This window comes from Artemia sp. Qi Xiang Cuo, chromosome 19 (genome assembly GCF_049724085.1).
Source record: "Artemia sp. Qi Xiang Cuo chromosome 19, ASM4972408v1, whole genome shotgun sequence".
NCBI lineage: Eukaryota > Metazoa > Arthropoda > Branchiopoda > Anostraca > Artemiidae > Artemia > Artemia sp. Qi Xiang Cuo.
The window spans coordinates 49,799,989-49,821,148 of NC_142812.1; the positions used below are offsets into that span (position 1 = coordinate 49,799,989).

The 21,160-nt window shown below is 36.7% G+C and overlaps 1 protein-coding gene across 1 annotated transcript in view; it reads right to left on the bottom strand.

The window, feature by feature from the left end:
• The window catches only part of LOC148940954 (GPI mannosyltransferase 3-like), a 95,896-nt gene that overhangs the window by 73,810 nt on the left and 926 nt on the right, over positions 1-21,160 (bottom strand). The window lies entirely within an intron of this gene.

Genomic DNA, 21,160 nt, shown 5'->3' on the forward strand with positions numbered 1-21,160 from the left:
ATACGACTAGAAAAATACTTCACAATGAGTACAAATTTTGTGTTTTTCTGATATTTGTGTAGCGGGGGTAACTATTAACTCTAAATAATTCTAGGAGGAATTGACTTTTGTGGGTGGTCAAGAAAATTGATACGTTTTATTTATTTAGGTAAATATACGACTACGCAACGCTTTACTATGGTTAAGACTATTACATCTTTCTGAACTTTTTAAGGTAGGGGTAACTATTTAGTTTAAATAATTCTAGCAGGAATTGAGTTTTGTGAGTGGGTGGGTGGTACGGAAAAATGGTTCGTGTTAAATATTCGGGTAAACATACGACTAAGAAACACTTCACTATAAATAAGGCTATTATGTTTTTCTGAACTTTCTGTGGGAGGGGGTAAGTATTTAGTTTAAAAAATTCTAGGAGGAATTGAGTTTTGTGGGTGGTGCGGAAAAATGGTACGTATGAAATATTCGGGTAAACATACGAGTAGAAAAATGCTTCACTACAGATAAGGCTATTGTTTTTTTCTGAACTTACTGTGGGAGGTGGGGGTAACTATTTAGTTTAAATAATTCTAGGAAGACTTGTGTTGTGGGGATGGGGGCTGGTGTGGAAAAATGGTACGTGTTAAATATTCAGGTAAACACACGACTAGAAATGAACATGATTTTTCAACTTTATGAAATAGTGCTTATTTCACATAGAAAATAAACCTTTCCTCTATAGATTAATGAAATAGCAGCGCCATTGGCTCATGAAATACCATCATTTACTGAACCTGAACCAATTTTAGCATCACCAAGGGAGTTCAGAGATGAACCTGCATTAGTTCTAGACAATATGGAGTGGCATAGGGGTTTTCTTAATGATTGTTTTGGGGAGATGGCCAACCTAAAAGATTTAACTTATGACATTGACATGTTGGAGGACCCGGACTGGGCAGATAGATTTATGCGTGAGCATTTAGGGGATGTTACTAGTGCATCTGAACCGGCTCCTCATAAAGAAATCCCATCACAGGACAATACAGGCTGGCTTGATCAGCTATCCCCAAAAAGCCTGGAATACATACTAACAGGCCTAGGGGACTTCATGCCATCTCCAACCATCGCAATTGAACAGACTGAGGGTGGTGTTATTGACAATTCTATGTCACCCCTCACCATTCCGCTTAATGATACACCTAGTGCTAGTAATAGTAGTAGTAACAATACAGCAACAACACAAATATCCCCTCTTCCAGATTTTTTTCTGTCCAATTCTGCCTTCCTCAACACAAAGGTATACAGAGCCCATGTTGGTGATCACTTCAACTCTATCGTGTCAGGGGATATAAGCCAAGAGCCATGGGACATATCACATTTATAACATAATAAAATTCAAGAAGATATAGAACACCAGATGGGGGCGTGGGGGGTGGGGGTCAGATTAAAAGCATCAATAAAACAAAAAAAATTTTTTTTAATGGAAATGCGAGCGAGGTACATTCGACATACTTGCAGACAGAGATATTGGTAACTCGCCTACATTTATCAAATTACGGGGAGGTTTTTTTTAAATTGGGCTAATAGTATTGAAAGTAAGTGGGAAAATTATAATGAGGGGGTAGTGGATGTGTAGTTTTATTTATTGAAAGTTTAAATGTTAATATTTGTAGATTTAGAAAGGATTTTATTTTAAGAGGTGGGCATAGGGAGAGGGCAATTGAATTAAAATATATTCATATTTAGAGAGATATAGGGGATAGAAAGAATCTGTTTCAATACAAGGCTACAGTATTTCAAGTGTGCATTTTTAATTGGTACATAAAGCCTCTTCAAGAATAAACAACTAAGAAAAAGTTGGATAAAATGTCAGTAATTGGTAGGGAGGGTTCAATGTTCCCCAAAGTAGATTTTAATTGTTTAAATGGTCAATTTCTCGTGACACTAAAAGGAATAGATATTTTCGAGTGGGCTAATGCACATTTAAATATTGGTGTCACGGTGTTACAGTATGAAACAGAATTTGAGGAAAGCCATCGTTCCGATAAGAGGGGGGTATTATTTCCAGTCCGGGCTCCTTCAATTGAATCAGTAGAACATTGGGTGTGGCTTTTATACGCCCCATCCACAGACCCCAATTCAATTGGTCATTTCAATCCAATTACGGATATTAGTAGGGTTTTGGGGGAGGCCAAAAAGCGAGGTGGTGTGTGTTATTACTGTCCAACATGTCTCTCAAGATTTTGCTCTGATTTAAAGTTAAAGCATCACATGAAACACTGCAAACGTCATGGATACCAGGCTGTGGAGACGGTAAGTGGAGATAGAGCGATCTTACGTTAAAATTTCCAAAACACACTCCTGCAGAGCAATAAAATCGTTTTAGACTGCGAAGCGAAACTGACAGAAGTGTGCGATCCGTCAAATTCAAATCGTGTTAAAATACATGAATCCATAGAAGTCTCTTACGCTCACGCGCAACGAGATTCCAATAATACCATGCAAGTGCTGGATGTAGTTGAGATGTTGGGTGACGGTGAAGACTTCATGCGCTCGGCATTGATCAGTCTAATCAAAACAGCGAACGGTGCAATTTCGCGCCTTCTTTACACAAACTATCCTATGCTCCTATCACCAAATGATATAACGGCCATTAAAAATCGTAAAATGTGTTGGGTTTGCAAGGGGGAATTTGATGATGGTGTTGGGAATGGGGGGAGGAGGAATGTGATGGACCATGATCATTTGTGGCAGGAAATTACATCGTGAGGGAGTAACTTTAGAGGGGTAGCACATCAGTCACGCAATTTAAACGTTAGAGAACAATATTTCGTACCTGTTTTTATACACAATTCCAATTGCGACTTAAAGTTTGTTCTACCGGCGTTGGCCCGCATTGCCAAGGGTGGAGTTGTAGATGACGCATGGATAGATGGTTCTTTTCATATAATATCATACCCAAATCATCGGAGAAGCTACTGCTGCTAGAATTCATTTGGAAAACAGTTGACAAGGGTAACACGTGTCTGAATAAAATCCGATTTTTTAGACTCTTTCAGCTTCTTTCCCAAATCTTTAAGTCAATTGATTCAGGTACAGAAAAGTGACAATTTTGATAGCTTCCCCCTCCTCAAACAGCGCTTCCCCGATGATGAAATGTATGATTTATTGTCGTGTAAGGGTATATATCCATATGATTATTACAACTCTGGCTCGAGGCTAGATGAGGTGTCACTACCGCCCATTGAAGCTTTTTACAATTCTCTTACTGAGAGTGAGTGCACCACTAGCGATAATGACTTTTCTAAGAGGTTTTTGGCAAAAGTCGGATTTAAAAATGGGTGGTATTGTTGTAAAATATATCTTGCAAGTGATTTACTCACTCTTCTGAACATTGTTTGCAAAAATCCAGATAAAATCCATAGGGAACGTTGGTTGGATTTAGGGTAATATTTTTTCCATCCTCATCTTGGGATGGAATTGTTACTTAAAATCAGCAAAGAAGAAATATGTCTGCTCGCTGATGTATATCAGAATCTGTTTGTAGAGAGATCAATGAGGGTTGGGTATGTTTTTCACGGGGATCGTATCACGAAAACTGATCCGACCGGACAGCACACCGATGAAAAGTCAGATGCAGTTTTTTTGTATATGAATTCTCTTTTCCCGTCGGCAATGTCTCACTACTATTTGCCGTTTGACAATTACATATGGCTTAACAATCCATGTGCTTAGACTTTCCCTGATATTGCCAGTCTTGAGGAAAATGGAACGAAGGGATGTTTTTTTGAAATTGACAGTGAAATACCTATGGAAATCCATGACTCGGTAAAAGACTTTGTTTTTCCGTGCATAAAAAGACGGGTGGGTATGGACTCTCTGAGCCCCTACAATTTATCATTAGTAGAGGATGGAAGTATGCACTGGGTACCTTCAAAACAAAAACTAATTGCCGACCTCAACCCGAAACAGAATATCGTCGTTCATCACGTGCTATTGAAATGGATGGTGTCCAATGGTTTCAAGATCACAGAGATTCATAGAGCCCTCCAATTCGATCAAAAGCCTTACATAAAAACATTTATTGACACCTTTGTCAGTAAGCGTTCACAAGCGAAAATGAAAGTTGAAAAAGAAGTCTATAAACTCATTTTGAACTCAGCTTTCGGTAAAATGTGCGAAGAAGTACTACACGGAAGTTGACGCAAGATTGTAACCAATTCCAAATATTTGTGCTAGATCTATTTCGGATCTAAGCATCGCATCATTCGCAATAATTTTCTTTGATATGGGGCTCCTACATCGCAAGAAAAAAAACATTTTAATAAGTAAAATTATTGCAGGAAGAAGTACAATCGAGGAAATATATGAGAACCTAATGTATTTTTTTTATTATAATTTATGCAAGGTGCATTGGCCGATAGAGGGACAAGTTCAAGTGTATTACGGGGACACTGGTTCACTCCTGTTAAAAGTCAAAACTGAAAATCTATTGAATGATTTGGAAAATGGCGAGTACATTAGCTCACGAATGGACTACACTAATTGGGATCAATTGTTAATGCTAAAATCTGAAACGGGTAGCGATCTGATATCCAGTGGTGTTTTTCCTGGTCCGAAGGTATACTGTGTGGAAACGCGCAACAAAGATAACAAATAAGTAAGTAAAGTGGTACCTACGCACTGATTACCACAGAACTTCAACAAGAATGTTCATAGAATCTTTGTGGAAGGTGGTTCAGTGCATAGGACAAAAGTAATGGTGATTTAGCGTATACCTTATAAAAACTAAACTGAGGGAGTTGATAGGATTACCCCGTTTGCCATATCGGACAAAGTCTATGTACTTGAGGTTGGCGTTAGGTCACTACCACCCGTTCATTATTTAATATCAGTCAGTGTCGATTTCGTAGAGTAAATAAAACAACTCAGTCTACAAAAAAGAATTTAAACTTATTTAAAAAAAGAAGTACAAATTGAGGTGGAGGGTTTCTTGGGTAATGGGGTGTTTTCTAAATTCTTTTTATGTTTATCACAAACAGTTTTCAATGTGTGTGTGTGTGCAAGGCAGATCAATTTCCACTATTCACTGCCCCCGGCCCGGGCCCGCCACAGCGGGCCCCCCACTTCCCGCCGCACTTCCCGGCCCGCCGCAGCGGGCCCCCCGGCCGCCGCCGCGGCCGCCTCCGGGGGGGATCCCATACCAAATGCTGTAAATAAATGCTGTAATGCTGTGTTTGATATTATTTCAAGTGCATTATTCCAATAAATGTTGTAGTTTTTATAAATAAACAAAAAAAAGTGTATTTATTGAAGTGTTTCTTGTAGTGCCTATGTAAATGTTATATTTTTTATTATAAATAAATTAAAAAAGTGTATTTTTTCATGTTTAATGTGCTTTTTTCAATGTAACATTTTTTAAGTATTACTACTTTTTTATGCTTATAATAAAAGAAAATATGATTCTTTTTTCGTCTTCTTCTTACTATTATTCTTGAACGGAGTAGTAATAGGGAAATTATTAAGTCGTTTGACAGCTATAGTCTACAGATAGTTGTCTGAATGACCTATGGAAGGGAACATGTATCAATTTAAAACACAATTTAGATCGTTTCTGTGTGGGCCGTCAATGTCAGGCAAAACAGCACTCTTAACTAAAATAATTTTAAATTACGATAAAATGTTTGTGGAAAAGTCGAAAAAATTCTACTACTGTTACGGTTTTTGGCAGGAGTCATACGATAAAATAAAAGCAATTGCCACGACGGGATTGGTGCAGATACAATTCATACAGGGACTTGATGTTTTCAGCATTATTGAACCAAACTCTTGGCTGATTATTGACGATCTGGCTGACTCTATTGAACAATGGTCCTAGGAAAGGCTACAACTGTTCACTGTTCGCTTTTCAATGTTTCTTTTCTTACGGTGTAGGAGCACCATATCAGAGTCTATGATTGTGAACGATGTGAAGTTTGGATCCGCAATGATTATAGCACAATCTTTGGGATTGGTTACAATGTCACGTCGACTTCTGTGTCGTACGTCTTCGCACATTTTACCGAAATCTGAGTTCAAAATGAGTTTATAGACTTCTTTTTCAACTTTCATTTTTGCTTGTGAACGCTTACTGACAAAGGTGTCAATAAATGTTTTTATGTAAGGCTTTTGATCGAATTGGAGGGCTCTATGAATCTTTGTGATCTTGAAACCATTGGACACCATCCATTTCAATAGCACGTGATGAACGACGATATTCTGTTTCGGGTTGAGGTCGGCAATAAGTTTTTGTTTTGAAGGTACCCAGTGCATACTCCCATCCTCTACTAATGATAAATTGTAGGGGCTCAGAGAGTCCCTACCCACCGGTCTATTTATGCAAGGAAAACAAAGTCTTTTATAAATCCACGGGTTTCCTCGGGTAGAACAATGTTAATTTAAAAAAGCCATCTCTGTGCCCCATGCATCTCACCGACGGTCAGGTCGGGGAAATACGAAGCGAACAGATTGCTAAAACCGTTATTATCGCCTCACTGTCCGCTTAATTGATAAGTCACCAACGGGTAAAAGGAGTTCATCTCCAACAAACCTAAATCTGAAACGGGTAGCGATCTGATATCCAGTGGTGTTTTTCCTGGTCCGAAGGTATACTGTGTGGAAACACACAACAAGGATATCAAACAAGTTTGCAAGGGGGTACCTACACACTTTGTAAAAAATAATTTCGCCATGAGTGTGTGTAGAAACTATGTGGAACGTAGTTTAGTCCCAAGAGCGAGAGTCATGGCGATTCGCTCTTTACAATTTAAAAACTACACAGTTAGAGTTGAGAAAAACACCATGTCGGCCATATCAGACAAAGTCTGTTTACTTGAGTTTGGTGTTAGGTTACTACCATACGTATTTTATTTAATTTTAGACCATTTTGATTTTGTAGATTAAAGGACAAAACTCGGTCTAGAAAAATTAGCTTAAATTTATTAAAAAAAAGTTCAATTTGGGTTGGAGGGTTTCTTGGGTAATTAGGTGTTTTTTAAATTCTTTTTTTCTATATCACAAACAGTTTTCAAGGTGTGTGTGTGTGCAAGGCAGATCAATTTCCACTATTTAATGCCCCCGGCCCGGGCCCACCGCCGCGGGCCCCCCGCTTCCCGCGGCACTTCCCGGCCCGCCGCAGCCGCCCCCCCGGCCCCCGCCGCGGCCGCCCCCGGGGGGGATCCCATACCAAATGCTGTAAATAAATGCTGTAATGCTGTGTTTGATATTATTTCAAGTGCATTATTCTAATAAATGTTGTATTTTTTTAAATAAAGAAAAAAAAGTGTATTTATTTAAGTGTTTTTTCTAGTGCCTATGTAAATGTTGTATTTTTTATTATAAATAAATTAAAAAAGTGTATTTTTTTCATGTTTAATGTGCTTTCATGTTCAATGTAGTATTTTTTAAGTGTTATTACTTTTTTTTGCTTATAATAAAAGAAAATATTATTCTTTTTTCGTCTTCATCTCATTATTATTCTTGAACGGAGTAGTAGTAGGGAAATTATTTAGTCATTAGACAGCCATAGTCTACAGTTAGTTTTCTAGGTGAACTGTGGAAGGGAACATGTATCAATTTAAAACACCATTCAGATCGTTTCTGTTTGGGCCGTCAATGTCAGGCAAAACAACACTCTTAACTAAAATAATTTAAAATTGTGATACATTGTTTGTGGATAAGGTGAAAAAAATCTACTATTCATGCAGCATTTGGCAGTAGTCTTAAGATGAAATAAAGCAATTGGCGCAATGTGACTGGTACATATACAATTCATACAGGGAATTGATGATTTCACCATTATTGAGCTAAATTCTTGGCTGATCATTGACGATCTGGCTGACTCTATTGAACAATGGTCCTAGGAAAGGCTACAACTGTTCACTGTTCGCTCTCACCATGAACAGATTTCCGTTACTCTGGTTCTACACAATCTCTTTCATCAGAGCAAATGTATGCGAACACTTGCATTGAACTGTACCTACTACATCATCTACATAGTTTTTCGTGATTCTAGCTGGGTAATAACTCTCAATAAACAAATCGGTCCTGGCGCCCCCATTGTTTTACTCTCAGCACAAAGTTAGGCAACTAGTAAACTCTACGGTTACATCTGATTAGATGTTAATCAAAATACACCCAAGGATTTGCGTGTGGTCACAAATATTTTCGACAATGAAATTACAGTATATCTCCCCTTGAACACTAAAAAGACCTACTAGTTGCTATCATGACACTGAAGAAACTACATGAAAATAGACATCTTTTTTCAGTTCTAAGCACTTCAAAACCTCCGCTTGGAAAATACATACTCAAACTCTGTATTTACAATGTTTTTATTGATCTAATATCCGAACTTATTTTAAATTTGACCGAGGGCAATGTTTAACAACAAGAAGTAGTTTAGCCATTAAAGAAGCGATATCGTTCAATTATACTTAGATTGGCCTCTAAATAGAAAGGAAAGAATTTTAAAAGGAAACGACTTCTTCAGGCGGGCTGTAGCTTTTTCACACTTTTACTGCCAATAATTGCAGGACTTGTAAACAGTTTTCTCTAGAGAGAATGGCAAAATCCAATAAAGTGAATCCAACAAAACTCGCTCTCTCCCCCGTGGAAGACTTTGAAAACAATCTTAGTAAATTCATTGATAACAAGAATATTAAGTATGATAAAAAACTACTTTTATTTCAAGATACACTTCGTCAATTGGACAAACATAAGTCCTATCAGACGAAGCCCAGTGGTATTGATCACAAAAAAGAATCATCTCCTCAAGAGTATGCTGCTTCTGGAAAACAATTAAAGAAGTTTTATTGATTTAAATTTTTTTTTAAATTTTTAAATATAAGCCCCAAATATTTGGTTGAAAAATTATCACGACTCCTAGTTTATCTCTTGGAAAGTTTGCAAGATCAAATTCAAGCTGACAACAATGGAAAAAGGATTATAATTCAGGGCAAGAGCTATAATCTACTTGATTTAATCTATGATATGGTTACAAATCGTAAAGGACATTCATCATTTGACGCTCATCTATACAAATTTCTAAAAACGTTAAACTTCCCCAAAAGCCTTATTAGCAATAGACAAATTATAAAAAAAAGGAATGAACTAGCATCAACAACACCAACGACAACAACACCCTGAAAACATAATGAAGAATAACAAGAAGAAAATTTTAAATCAAACTAAGAAAATACTGGTAAACCTACATGAAACTTGAAATTAGTGGCGAAGAAATAGCAAAAATGTTTCATGTCACCGTCACCATCCACAACTAGTATACAAAAGGTTATCAGACGTTACACAAAATGCTTTTATTCAAAATGGTTGAAGTTCTGAAATGTACTTATGAAAATATTGTCAAAGCGGTGAGTTTAAGTTCCCCAACCAATCTTTCCAAGGTCACTGGTGTTCACACTAAATGTTTAAAAGTGTACTATCTTAAAAATTAAACAAGTTACACTCTGCATAGAAATAATAGACTTCGTGCTAATCAATATCGAAAAACTCAAGCCTTTTTCCCATTGTATATAATGCACGCAGATCTCCTGACTCTATATGAGATTCAACGACGTCACAATACACCGTAAAAGCACATTCTACTTGTAATCAGTATTTATAGTCGTTCTGCGTATGAAATTCCATTTCAATAAAAAAGAGGCGTTGAAATTGCTCAAGCCATTTAAAATATTATCGATCATGATTCTTGTAAAAAAATTCAAACAGAACGTAGTAGTTAATTTGGTTATCCCCTTGTTGCAAAAGTATTAGTGAACTATAATACACTGCTCTATTATAGTCATAGTCCTATAAAGGCTGCACTGGTCGAAAGATTGATAAAAACTATTCGACTTTTAATTTCAAGATATTGTACATTGAGAAATACACCTGCTTTTATTAATGATTTAGAAAAAATCTTGTTGATTTATAATCAACAATCCCATCGATCATTTTTCAACTCAATCCCAACGGAAGTTCATCATTCTGATAATGATACATTTGACACCTTTCTTAAACAATATTCCAATGAAATGATTGTCAAGAACAAAAATAAATTCAATGTTGATGATACTGTTCGAATTAATAGGACAACTAATGTTTTTGAGAAGGGCAATTAATTCTGTTCAACATAACTTTTAAAAGTGGCAAAAATCCTAGACACTAAACCCATAACTTATCGTTTGCGTGATACAAAAGATGAAGAGATCCTCGGCGGCTTTTATGACTATGAACTACAAAAAGTTAAAAATAATAGTGAAATCTATCAAATTGAAAAGATATTAAAGACTCTAACTCGCAGGGGTAAGAAACAGTTACTTGTACGGTGGCTAGGATACAACTCGGATTTTGATTCTTGAATTGGTGTTCAAGATATTGATAATGCCCAATTATCTATATGTAACAATTACATCCAACATTTTCAATCCGTTCTACAATGACTTAAGTACGACAAGGCATTTTTGGAAGAGAATCTCCCCTGCCATGGAATACGACGGTGCATATAAAGTGCTTTTTGTCGATGGTATTCTCAAAAATACCTATGACATCCTGAGAAGGGATCGTGTGTATGATATAAAAGTTATACCATTCGATTGGACACTCTTTGTCGACTAATGGCTTGAAGCACTTAAATCTAGCGAATATCCACATGCCAAATTGAAATATATTGAATATGATGATATGAGAAATTTGTGTCGTACAATCAATAGAAAAATATCATATCGTAGGAATGGTACATTCCATTTTAATTATTCATTGGAACACGATAGGATTTACATTACGTCACCTGTTGACACTGAAATAATTATTCTCAATGATAATCTGAGAGACTTTCTTGGCTTTAAACAGAATATGATCAATGGGAAAAATGCTGGCACCATTTACGGGGTGGATAAAGTTATTTTTGCTGATTTTGAACCTGATTTCGCTTCGGACTCTTGCATATTTCTCTATGCCTCTTTTGTGGAAACATCGAGAGTTGGTCATTCAAATATCCCCTTCCTACGTGTTCTTGATCGAAAAACAACTCATGAACTTGTTCATCACTAAAATATAAAGCACCTTCAGTATGTTCCTGTAAACACTTCGTATTTGGAACTCTGTCAGTTAACACTAAGAAGTGAATTGGGTGATCCTCTAGCAATAACAAAAGGCTTAGCAGTGATTACATGTCATTTTCGACCCATTGTCAGCGACAGCACAATCACCTAAAATGAACAATTGAAGAATTCCATTTGTCTGTCCCGATAAAGATTGCTATGTTGGTGCTTTGAGTCCACGTCAAATAGGCAATGGATTGGACTACTACAAGCGGCGTACTACAATGTCTGGCTATGGTCTTGGTAGCTGGTTTGCTAGGCTATTTCGTTCTGCACTACCCCTTGCCAGAAAATATCTTGGACCTGCTGCATCAAATTTTGCTGCCTCCACACTACAGGATTGGGGGTCAGGCAAGAATTTCAAGGAGAGTGTTAAGGAAAATACTAGATCTTCAGCAAGAGCCGTTGGTGAGCAACTAAAATCTCGACAAAATGGAGAGGGATTGAAAAGGATGCGTGCGCGTCATTCACTCATCAGTCTCAACCCAGGCGGGAAGCAAAGGACATCAACAAGGACTTTGAGGAATGAAACAAGGAAGAGCAATAAGCAGAAGAAGAAAAAGAAAGATTGTTAGATCAAAGAAGGACTTCTTCTCTTAAGATGACTTATCTCCCCCAAAAGGAATCATATCCATCAATTAGTTCCTCATTGAATCTATTCAATGCTGAAAATGTTGATGTCAGTGTCAAGTATGGCCACTATGAACAATTTCACCCCCAACACCCCCTCTCGGAAAATATACACTTTCAAATATTTTCCAATGAAGACTATTTCATTGATTTGTAATCAACATTTATTGATTTAAATGTTGCGGTGAAGAAAAAGTCAGATATTAAAAGTCCAACTGTTGCCGACGGTCTCTCCTACGAAAACTGTATTCTAAACAAACTATTCAAACAAATTAATTTATTTATTTATTATATTTTGGTTAGCATTAACAATAATTTATCCAACTATGCAAGCTACACACAATTTATGATGATGACACCAAAGGCATACAAGGAGTTGAGAGGACAATCATTGGGTTAGGAATATCGATCAGGTGTTGATACTGACGGCGAGTTGACTACTGCAGTGACCCAGGAGAATTATCTGGTTGGAAAATTAAATCATGAGATATTCAATATATCCCAATGGCTACCGCACAATGTCAAGATTGACATAAAGTTACAACTTGCCCCATCGAATTTCATTTTGAGAAAAACACTTCCTGCAGCACCCGATGCAAATGTCATTATCAAATCGGCAATTCTCCACGTCCGAAAACAAAAGGTTATGAGCTCTGTTGCATTGCCAGTGGAAAAGCTAAGAGCCACTGGTAACAACATTAAACTTCTTGTCCCCCATACGATCACCAATCAACGTCACATTGTCATCGGCTCTCGTAGCTATAGCGATTCATCATTTATCAATGGAGAAATCCCATCAAAATTGGCTTTGGCCTTTGCGAAGAGTGGCAATGCCGTTGGATCCTGGACTGAATCCCCCCATGATTTTATTTTTTTGGTCTATCTAGCCTTGTGTGCAAAGTGAGTGGTATTCCACTGTACACTCTATCATTTGACAAAAAATTCTATAGAACTCTGTACGAGTTGACCATGCAATCCCTAGATCATGACTCTCAACTATTTAAAATGGAATAACCGACTCAACGTTTTCAAAAAATCATGGGGTAATTGTTTTGGACTTGTCAGGGACTCAGGATATGAGTATAGTACGAACAGGAAATTTACGTTTAGAGTGTACACTTGCTGATGTTTTGACTGAGAGTATCCCGCTAAGATCACTGAGTCAATTTGAAACCTATTGGGAAATCACAACCGACGGTAGTGTTCTGCTAGACCTAGCACCATGAACAAAAACCAAATAATCAACGTATTTAGTATGGATCCATACATGTCCCAGTACAAGTCCTATTTTACACCTTCGGACTTCATTGAAAAAATTCCAAGTGTTAACAATACCCTAATCATTGTTAATAGCAGTCCATCGACATTGAAGACTGGCCATTGGCTATGCATCTTTCAAACAGCGAAGAATATTGAATTTTTTGATCCTCTTGGCCTATCGTATAAATTCTACACGCCATACATCAGCAACTTTATTGAAAGGACTGGGAAAACCATTATTCAAAATCAACGAAGAGTACAGGATTTAACGACCAAGACATGTGGCTTTCATGCACTACTCTTTTTCATGTTCACATGCCGTGGCTATACCTACAAGCAGTTTCTCAACATCTACGTTGACTTACCTCGATTGAATGACTTTCTAGTGTGAAATATACTTACAAGCGTATTTAATATTGATTTTAGTGCCCTACGAATAAAATGTTCTAAAAATGTATGTGAATTTGTTTATTAATAAATGATAAAAATTTATATACATGATAAAGCGATGTTTCTATTCTTTAGATTTCATCTTCTACTAGGTATAGATATTTGTCGAGAACAACTAGCGTAGGTAGATTATGCGAATTCATAGTGTATTGATCCTGATATACTACAATGCCCGGGTCACATTTTTTGCTGTACAGATCGACTTCACTCTTGACATATCTCTTTATATAGTCAATGATACTATTCTCATTCATTCTATAGAATTCAAATGTTTTAATTTACTTATTTGAAGTAATTTCAGAAACAGTGTCCTCAAGTGTCGAATCACACTCCGTCACAACCAAATAAAATCAGTGGGATTATAATCATAACACGCATTGTCCTCACAACGATGCCGTAGAAACCATATTCTTTTGTTGTTCCAACTGTTGAATCGCTGACCTGGCTCCTCCTCCCAGAACAATCTAAAACCACGACGATACCAATCTCGTTACATTAAACTAAAATCACGCTTAATATTCTTTCCAATCACATCGAGATATATATTATCCCCCTGATTACATTTATCATAGTGACAATTGGAGCATAGGTGCCCTCTAGGATGAGAGTCACACACCTCTTCAAGACAGGAATTACAATCTTTAATTTGTACAGAATATCCTCTATGCAGTTTACAAGGGTTGCATAATCTACACTTTTCATCATACTCATCAATCATTGTGCAATTATCACATGATGACCAACTGCCCAGTGTGTACATACATAGGGGACATGTATGAAACATTTTTTCATGTGTTGACACTCTCACTGCCACAATGAAACTGACCTAGCAACAACAAAAAATTGTCTGAGATAGAGAGAGGAGTAAATCATCCTTGAACACCATCTTTTCTCATGTGAAAAAAGTCCTAAATTTCTAATCTAATGTTTAAAGGCATATCCACAATATCATTTTGCCGTGTCGTGATCAATATATCAATAAATTGTGTAAATGCATATAGACCACGATGTAGAAGCTTCATACAATAGTCTAATGATGGAGAATCAGTTTTCATTATATCCACAAGCATTCCCTGAGAAAGTATCTTACTTTGAATAGATAACTCTAGAAAATCATATTCTAGAATCAAGCGTTTTACAATAAACACTAGATTCCCCTAGATTTGCTCTTTCTCAAATCAATCCATTTTTTTAGAGTCCTAACACTCCGACTATTAAGTTCAGACTAACCAGATTTTTTTCTACTCTAAAATTATACGCTAGTCTACTATAGAAAGAAAAATACCTTTGATTTAGAAACAATTTTATTGAACATAATTACAATAATAATATTCACCGATGCATTTTATTCTCATCAATATATTTCGATAGGACATTTAATGCTGCCCGAAGTTGATTTATATGCGGAATGTTTACTTTTCCCGAAAAATATAGTTGCTTCTCCTACTTAGATTTCCCTAATGATGTCACGCTTGTGGCATACATGTTATCCCATTTAAGGTATAGATTGAAAGCTCTTGCTATTTCCACAACAATAGTGGGTAATCGTATATCGTTGCCGCTGCCGGTTCCATCATTAATCTCCAATAATGTAAATGCAGCACTCATTGTTCTCTACTAATATCCTCTCAAATAAACTATTCTCTCTGAATTCAATTCTCTTACTAATATGAATTATAATGAAAATCATTCCTTTTATTCAAATCCAAATCACCAATCAAGTTATCGTATATTGAGCAGCCATCGTTGTCTCTGATTGACTCCTAAAAAATGTCTACGTCAAACGGGACATTCTTCTGCAATGCATATTAATAACAAAAAAACAGGTTCTTGTATGCTTCATATTGTATACACTATTATCTTGTCCCGTTTCTTGTCCCGGTTGTGGTCCCTATTGCCTTACTACTCTCATGCCCGTTGTTTCCCCAAAGACATTCAATCAAAATTTTGAAATAACCATTTGCTTCAACGTGGTTGATTAGCTCAATAGTTAGGCCTCCGGGAATGAAATGACTCCCCCCCCCCACACACACACACAGCCTCTGGGGAAAGGACTATAAGCTATGCAATTTGCCCAGTGTTTATATATAATATAAATTATTGGGAAATATCCGGAAATTTTTGAAGGGAAATTTTCGGCGGGGTTGGGACTTTCCATGAGGAGGAAAGTTACCAGGAGAATCCTCCAGGGGAAAGTTTACATGGGGTAGGATTCCCAGGTATGATTTGAAAAATGATCAGAAATTAAATTTTAAAAATTCAACCGGAAGTAAGGAGCAACATTAAAACTAAAAACTAACATAAATTTTACTTATATGAGCGGGCGGCCCCTTATTAATCCCTCACTCTTTACGTTGAAGTTTGACTTTCTGTCCCAATTCATTAAAAACAACTCCTGAAGGGCAGCTGAATTTGAAAGAGAAGTATTTTTAGAGGACTCTAGTACTTGAGTGTATATAGGGAAGGAAGAGGAAGGGACAGTCTCCCTCATACGAAATAATTTCTTTCGTTTTAAGCTTTAATGTTGCTCCATACTTTCAGTTGTTTTGTTTTTTATATTTAAAACTTGGATAACTTGAAGAGTCTGTTAGTAACATAAATCACCTAAACTATTCTAGCTAGGGACCTGTAATTTTGTGGAATCAATTTTAAAATACCAGGAGTGAGGTTGTCTATTTAAATCTTGAAAATTTTCACTGACCCGGTGGTTGTGTTTTATACAACTGTGGTTGTGTTTTATAAAACTGTAGCTGGTTACTTTGAATATTAAATATAAAAAAGATTTTTCAACTGAAAGTAAGGAGCAAAAATAAAACTCAAAATGAACAGAAATTATTCAGTATATGAAGGAGTTGCCCCCTTCCTCAATACCTTGCTCTTTACGCTAAAACTGTTAGCAGTTTTAAAATAGCTTCCTATTCTACTTAAACGGCCCCTGTGTTTCAGTAGCCAAACGGTCAAACTTTAGCGTAAAGAGCAAGGTATTGAGGAGGGGTCAACCCTTCATATAAAAAATAATTTCTGTTCGTTTTGAGTTTTAATGTCGCTCCTTACTATCAGTTAAAAAAACTTTTTTTTATTTAATTTCTGATCATTTTTCAAGTAACGCAGGAAAATTTGGCTCACCCTACATGAAATATACCCCCCCCCCCTCACGTGAAAATCCTCCGAGGAAATTTCATCTGACGTAGAGTGCATCCCCCCCGTTCAATTTCCACCAGACAGAATTTCATCCTCGCTGAAAATCCCCCTCCCCGTAAAAGTTTTTGCGGAGGATTCATCCTGAAAAATTCTCCTTATCATACTTGCATTTGAAAAAGACTTTCATCTCTAATCGGTTTTTTGATCACTCCGTAAATGCCCCCTTCCGTGGAATTTTTCCCAGAAATCAAAAAACGCGGAAAATAGCCCCGGATGTTTCTCCCGGAACATCTCCACATGCAAAATTGATTTGACAAAGAGAATGTAAGACAATTAAAAATAATTTCGAATAGAAATTCTGTCAAATCCCCTTAGTATAAAATGTTCTTTGGAAAATCTCCCCCGGAGATTTCCCACCCCAAGGAAGATTCTCCCTATGGAAATCCACCCAAGGACAAAATCTCCCCCACCTGAAAAATGTCTGTATACTTGCCAACAACAAATACTATACGTAAACAATGGGCAGATTTGTATAACTTATTGGCCTCTCATCACGGACTGGAAGGGGCCATTTTATCCCTAAAGACATAGTTATTTGATCTTTTAATAAAACCGAACAAAATAGCTATCTCAAAATGTTCATCAGACAACTTTGGGATAAAAGCGTGTGGGAGGGGGGTCAGTTGCCCTATAATCTTTATGGTCGCTTAAAAAGGGCATTAGAACTTTTAATTTCCATTTGAATGCACCCTCTCCCGATCTTCTAGTACCATTATTTCAATACGACCACTCTGGAAAAAGATAAAAACAAAACAAAGTAAAAAAAATACACACGCATCCGTCATCTGTTTTCTGGCAAAAATAGCAACATTCCACGTTTTTGTATATGTGAGCTTGAAACTTCTAAAGTAGAGTTCTCTCTTGTACGCTGAACCTGACGGTGTGATTTTCATTAGGATTCCTTGAATTTTAGGGGATGTTTCCCCCTATTTCAAAAATCAGGCAAATTTTTTCAGGCTCGTAACTTTCGATGGGTAATATTAAACTTGATGAATCTTATATTTTTGGAATCACAAGAAAACCTGATTCTTTTGATGTATCTATTTAGCCTATATCGAAATTCCGTTTTTTATAGTTTCGGTTACTACTGAGTCGATTCACTCCTTATTTACAGTTTGTTACCACGAACTGTTTGATAAACAAGAACAAATCAAATGAGAAAAATATAAGGTTTTAAAATCCCAAAAACCAGACACGGCTAACTGTACCAAATTAAACGGCAAACAACTTACATTATGTTCACGGATCGTCCTCTGAGCGAGAAAAAAGGAAATGAAAAATCAAACAAAAGAAAATGAAGTAAAAATCCAAAGACTAAAAAAATTAAAAACTTTACATACAGGCCTCGCTCAATCTTCAACAGCAGGGCTCTTTTGTTCCCGCCGCTTCTTTATCGTTTGCTGTTAGATCAAACAGTTCGTGCTAACGAACTGTAAGTAAGGAGCGACCCGGCTCAATAGTAACCGAAACTTTAAGAAACTGAATTTTGACACCAGTAGATGCATCAAAGATTTTTAGATTTTTATGCGGATTTCAAATATATAAGTTACATCAAGTTTATTTTTACCCATCAAGAGTTACTAGCCTGAAAAAAATTGCCTTATTTTCAAAAACGGAGGAAAAACCCCCCTAAAGGTGACAGAATCTTAAAGAATCAAACCATCAGATTCAGCGTAACAAAAAATACTACTGTATATTTTTTAAGCTCCTATCTGTAAAAATGTGGAATTTTGTATTTTTTGCCAGAAGAAAGATCACGGATGCGTGTTTATTTGTTTTTTTTTCCAGGGGTGATTGTATCGATCCAGTAGTCCTAGAATATGAGAGGGCTCATTCGAACGAAAATTAAAAGTTCTAGTTTCCTTTTTAAGCGACCAAAAAATTGGAGGGCAACTTGGCCCCCATCCACGCTGATTTTTTTCCCGAAGTCACCTAATCAAAATTTTGAGATAGCCATTTTGTTCAGCATAGTCGAAAACTAACAAATATGTCTTTAAGGATGACGTTATCCCCCACAGTTCCCTGGGGAAGGCCTGCAAGTTATGAAATTTGCCCATTGTTTACGTATAGTATTGGTTATTGGAAAGTATACAGACGTTTTCAGGTGGGATTTTCTTCTGGTGGGGGGGGGGGGGGTTGGAGGAGGAGGTTACGCGGCAGTATCTTTCCATGGGGGAAGTTTTCTTAATACTTTCAAGAGAGCTATCTATTCTAATTCAACGGTTTTTGTGATTCAGGGGTCTGTGATTCGAACAAAATTTGAACTTTAGCTTAAAGAGCGAGGTATTGACTAGGAAGCGAACCCCCTCATATACGTAATAACATAAATTCGTAAGTTATGTATATTTATTACTAATAAAAACGTTCGTAAATAAAATTGGAAGTTCAAGCTCCCTTTTTAAGAAACCCAAATAATTGGAGGGCAACTAGGCACCCTCCCCCGCACTTTTTTTTATCAAATTCGTACGATCATAATTTTCAGAAAGCCATTTAGTCAAAACAAAGTAAAATTAATATGCAAATTTCGTTTTAATTATTCATATAGTGTTAGCTAATTTCAAAACATGCATTAGTTCAAAAACGTTCAGAAATTAAATTTTAAGGGAGAAGCTTAAATTTTCTCCCAATTCTTTAAGAACGACTTCTGAAACACTATGTTCGTTTAATTGGAACAATAAGAAGTTTTTTTCAAAAGCACTAAAAAACTTTAGCGTAAAGTTGTTGAAGTGAGGTTGATGAGGAGGAGTCAACCCCCTTCATATACGGAATAATTTCTGTTCGTTTTAAGTTTTAATGCCCCTCCTTACTTTCTGTTAAATTTTTTTTTTGTATTTAATAAAAGAAGAAATTAGTGGTGCAATAGAATTTCGGCTATTGAGGGGAGGGGGGTGAAGTAAAGCACATTTAAGAATGGTATAAGTTAGTATTTCAGAATGTTTTAAAGTAGTTTCTCGAATTTTATAGTGTTTCGTTATGGAGAACTAAAACGCAAAATATTTACTCTGTTTCTTTTAGAAAAGGGCCCTGATTACAATGTTACCCAAAACATAATGCAAACCAAGAAAATGAGCAAGTTTTTGGCATGGGTATTATACCCTGGTATTAAGGGTAGGGTGTAGTAAATTTAGTAAAACTGGAAGCGGCTCAAGAAATTTTCAGAATGTAATGTAAGAAAATATTCGTGCACGATTGGAGCTATTGAGAAAGAAATTGTTAAGAAAACAATTCTTACTTCATAAAATGCAGAAGAATTGTGGTCAACACATTTTATGGGTGCTTCTACTGTACCACCCCCCTAATGTGCAAATATATAGCCCGAAGTATATATATAGCCCGTTTCTTGATTTCGTCAACGCTGAATTGATTTACTGGCATTATGTTGAACAAGAGAGACGCATGGTAAAACAGTTGGGAAATATATATAATTTGGGTTATATATTTGCACATTAGGTGGTGGGGTGGGGGTAAAGTAGGTACTTATGCATTATACGGTAGCCTACTCAACGCTATCGCTATATATTGTATAAGGAAACACTAAAGGAAACCTGTCAAACGGGTATTTGCAATAGACAAATGGATCGCAAAGCGTGGTTTCCTATTGAGTTTACAATACTTAAACTATTTTTTTTTTTGGGGGGAATTAGGGGGGAAAAACTTACCTATGTTAGGTTAGGTTATGTATTTAATATATGTTATACTTTACCCCCAATCCCCCACCCCACCTCTAATGTGCTAATATATGGCCCAAATTTGTATCTAAACTACTATTAGATACAAACTATTTTATTTTATTTCTTTAGCATTAACCAAACATGACTTCTTTCATGGCTACCGCATAATGCAGAAGTACCGTAAAGTATATTGGAGGTGCCCTCAAAATGTGCTAACTACAGTTTTTGGGTATATAATGAATTTTGTTGTAAGCAGCCCTGGATTTACCAATAGGTCCACTAGGACCGGGTCTAGGGGCACACAGTGCCAGGAGTTGCAACAGACTATCACTGAGTGATTTTTCCCTTAACATAAACTGGACTGATGTGACTTGTCGCCGAAGTGCCTATACACAGAAAAATGATTTTGAAACAACACTGGAATTCCGTGGCGACTTACTGTCAGATCAGATGTCTCCCAAGAATGGCAGCTGAGAGTTCGATATCACCTCTCTTTCATTACTTGTGACTCGTTAGTTATTTAGTTGCGTTCTTTACAGTGCTTCCACTATCATCGACTTTTCTGAGACTTCTCTGAAAATCTCGCGAAAACGGAGCGGCAAAAACGCTCAGGCCTAGAAGCGTCAAAGCTTTAAAATTGGCCCTAACTGTGGTATTTGGCTTAGAGCATAAAATAAGAGATCTAGTGGCATTGCTGTTATTTTTAGGTGGTGGATCCAAAGGGCACGTTCCTGCCCCTTCCCCTCCCTAGAAGGTTGAAGTTTGAAATAATTATATGGATGACTGGGCCAAAAATACCAATGGGAGAGCCAACTCTCGATGGTGCCCTTCCCA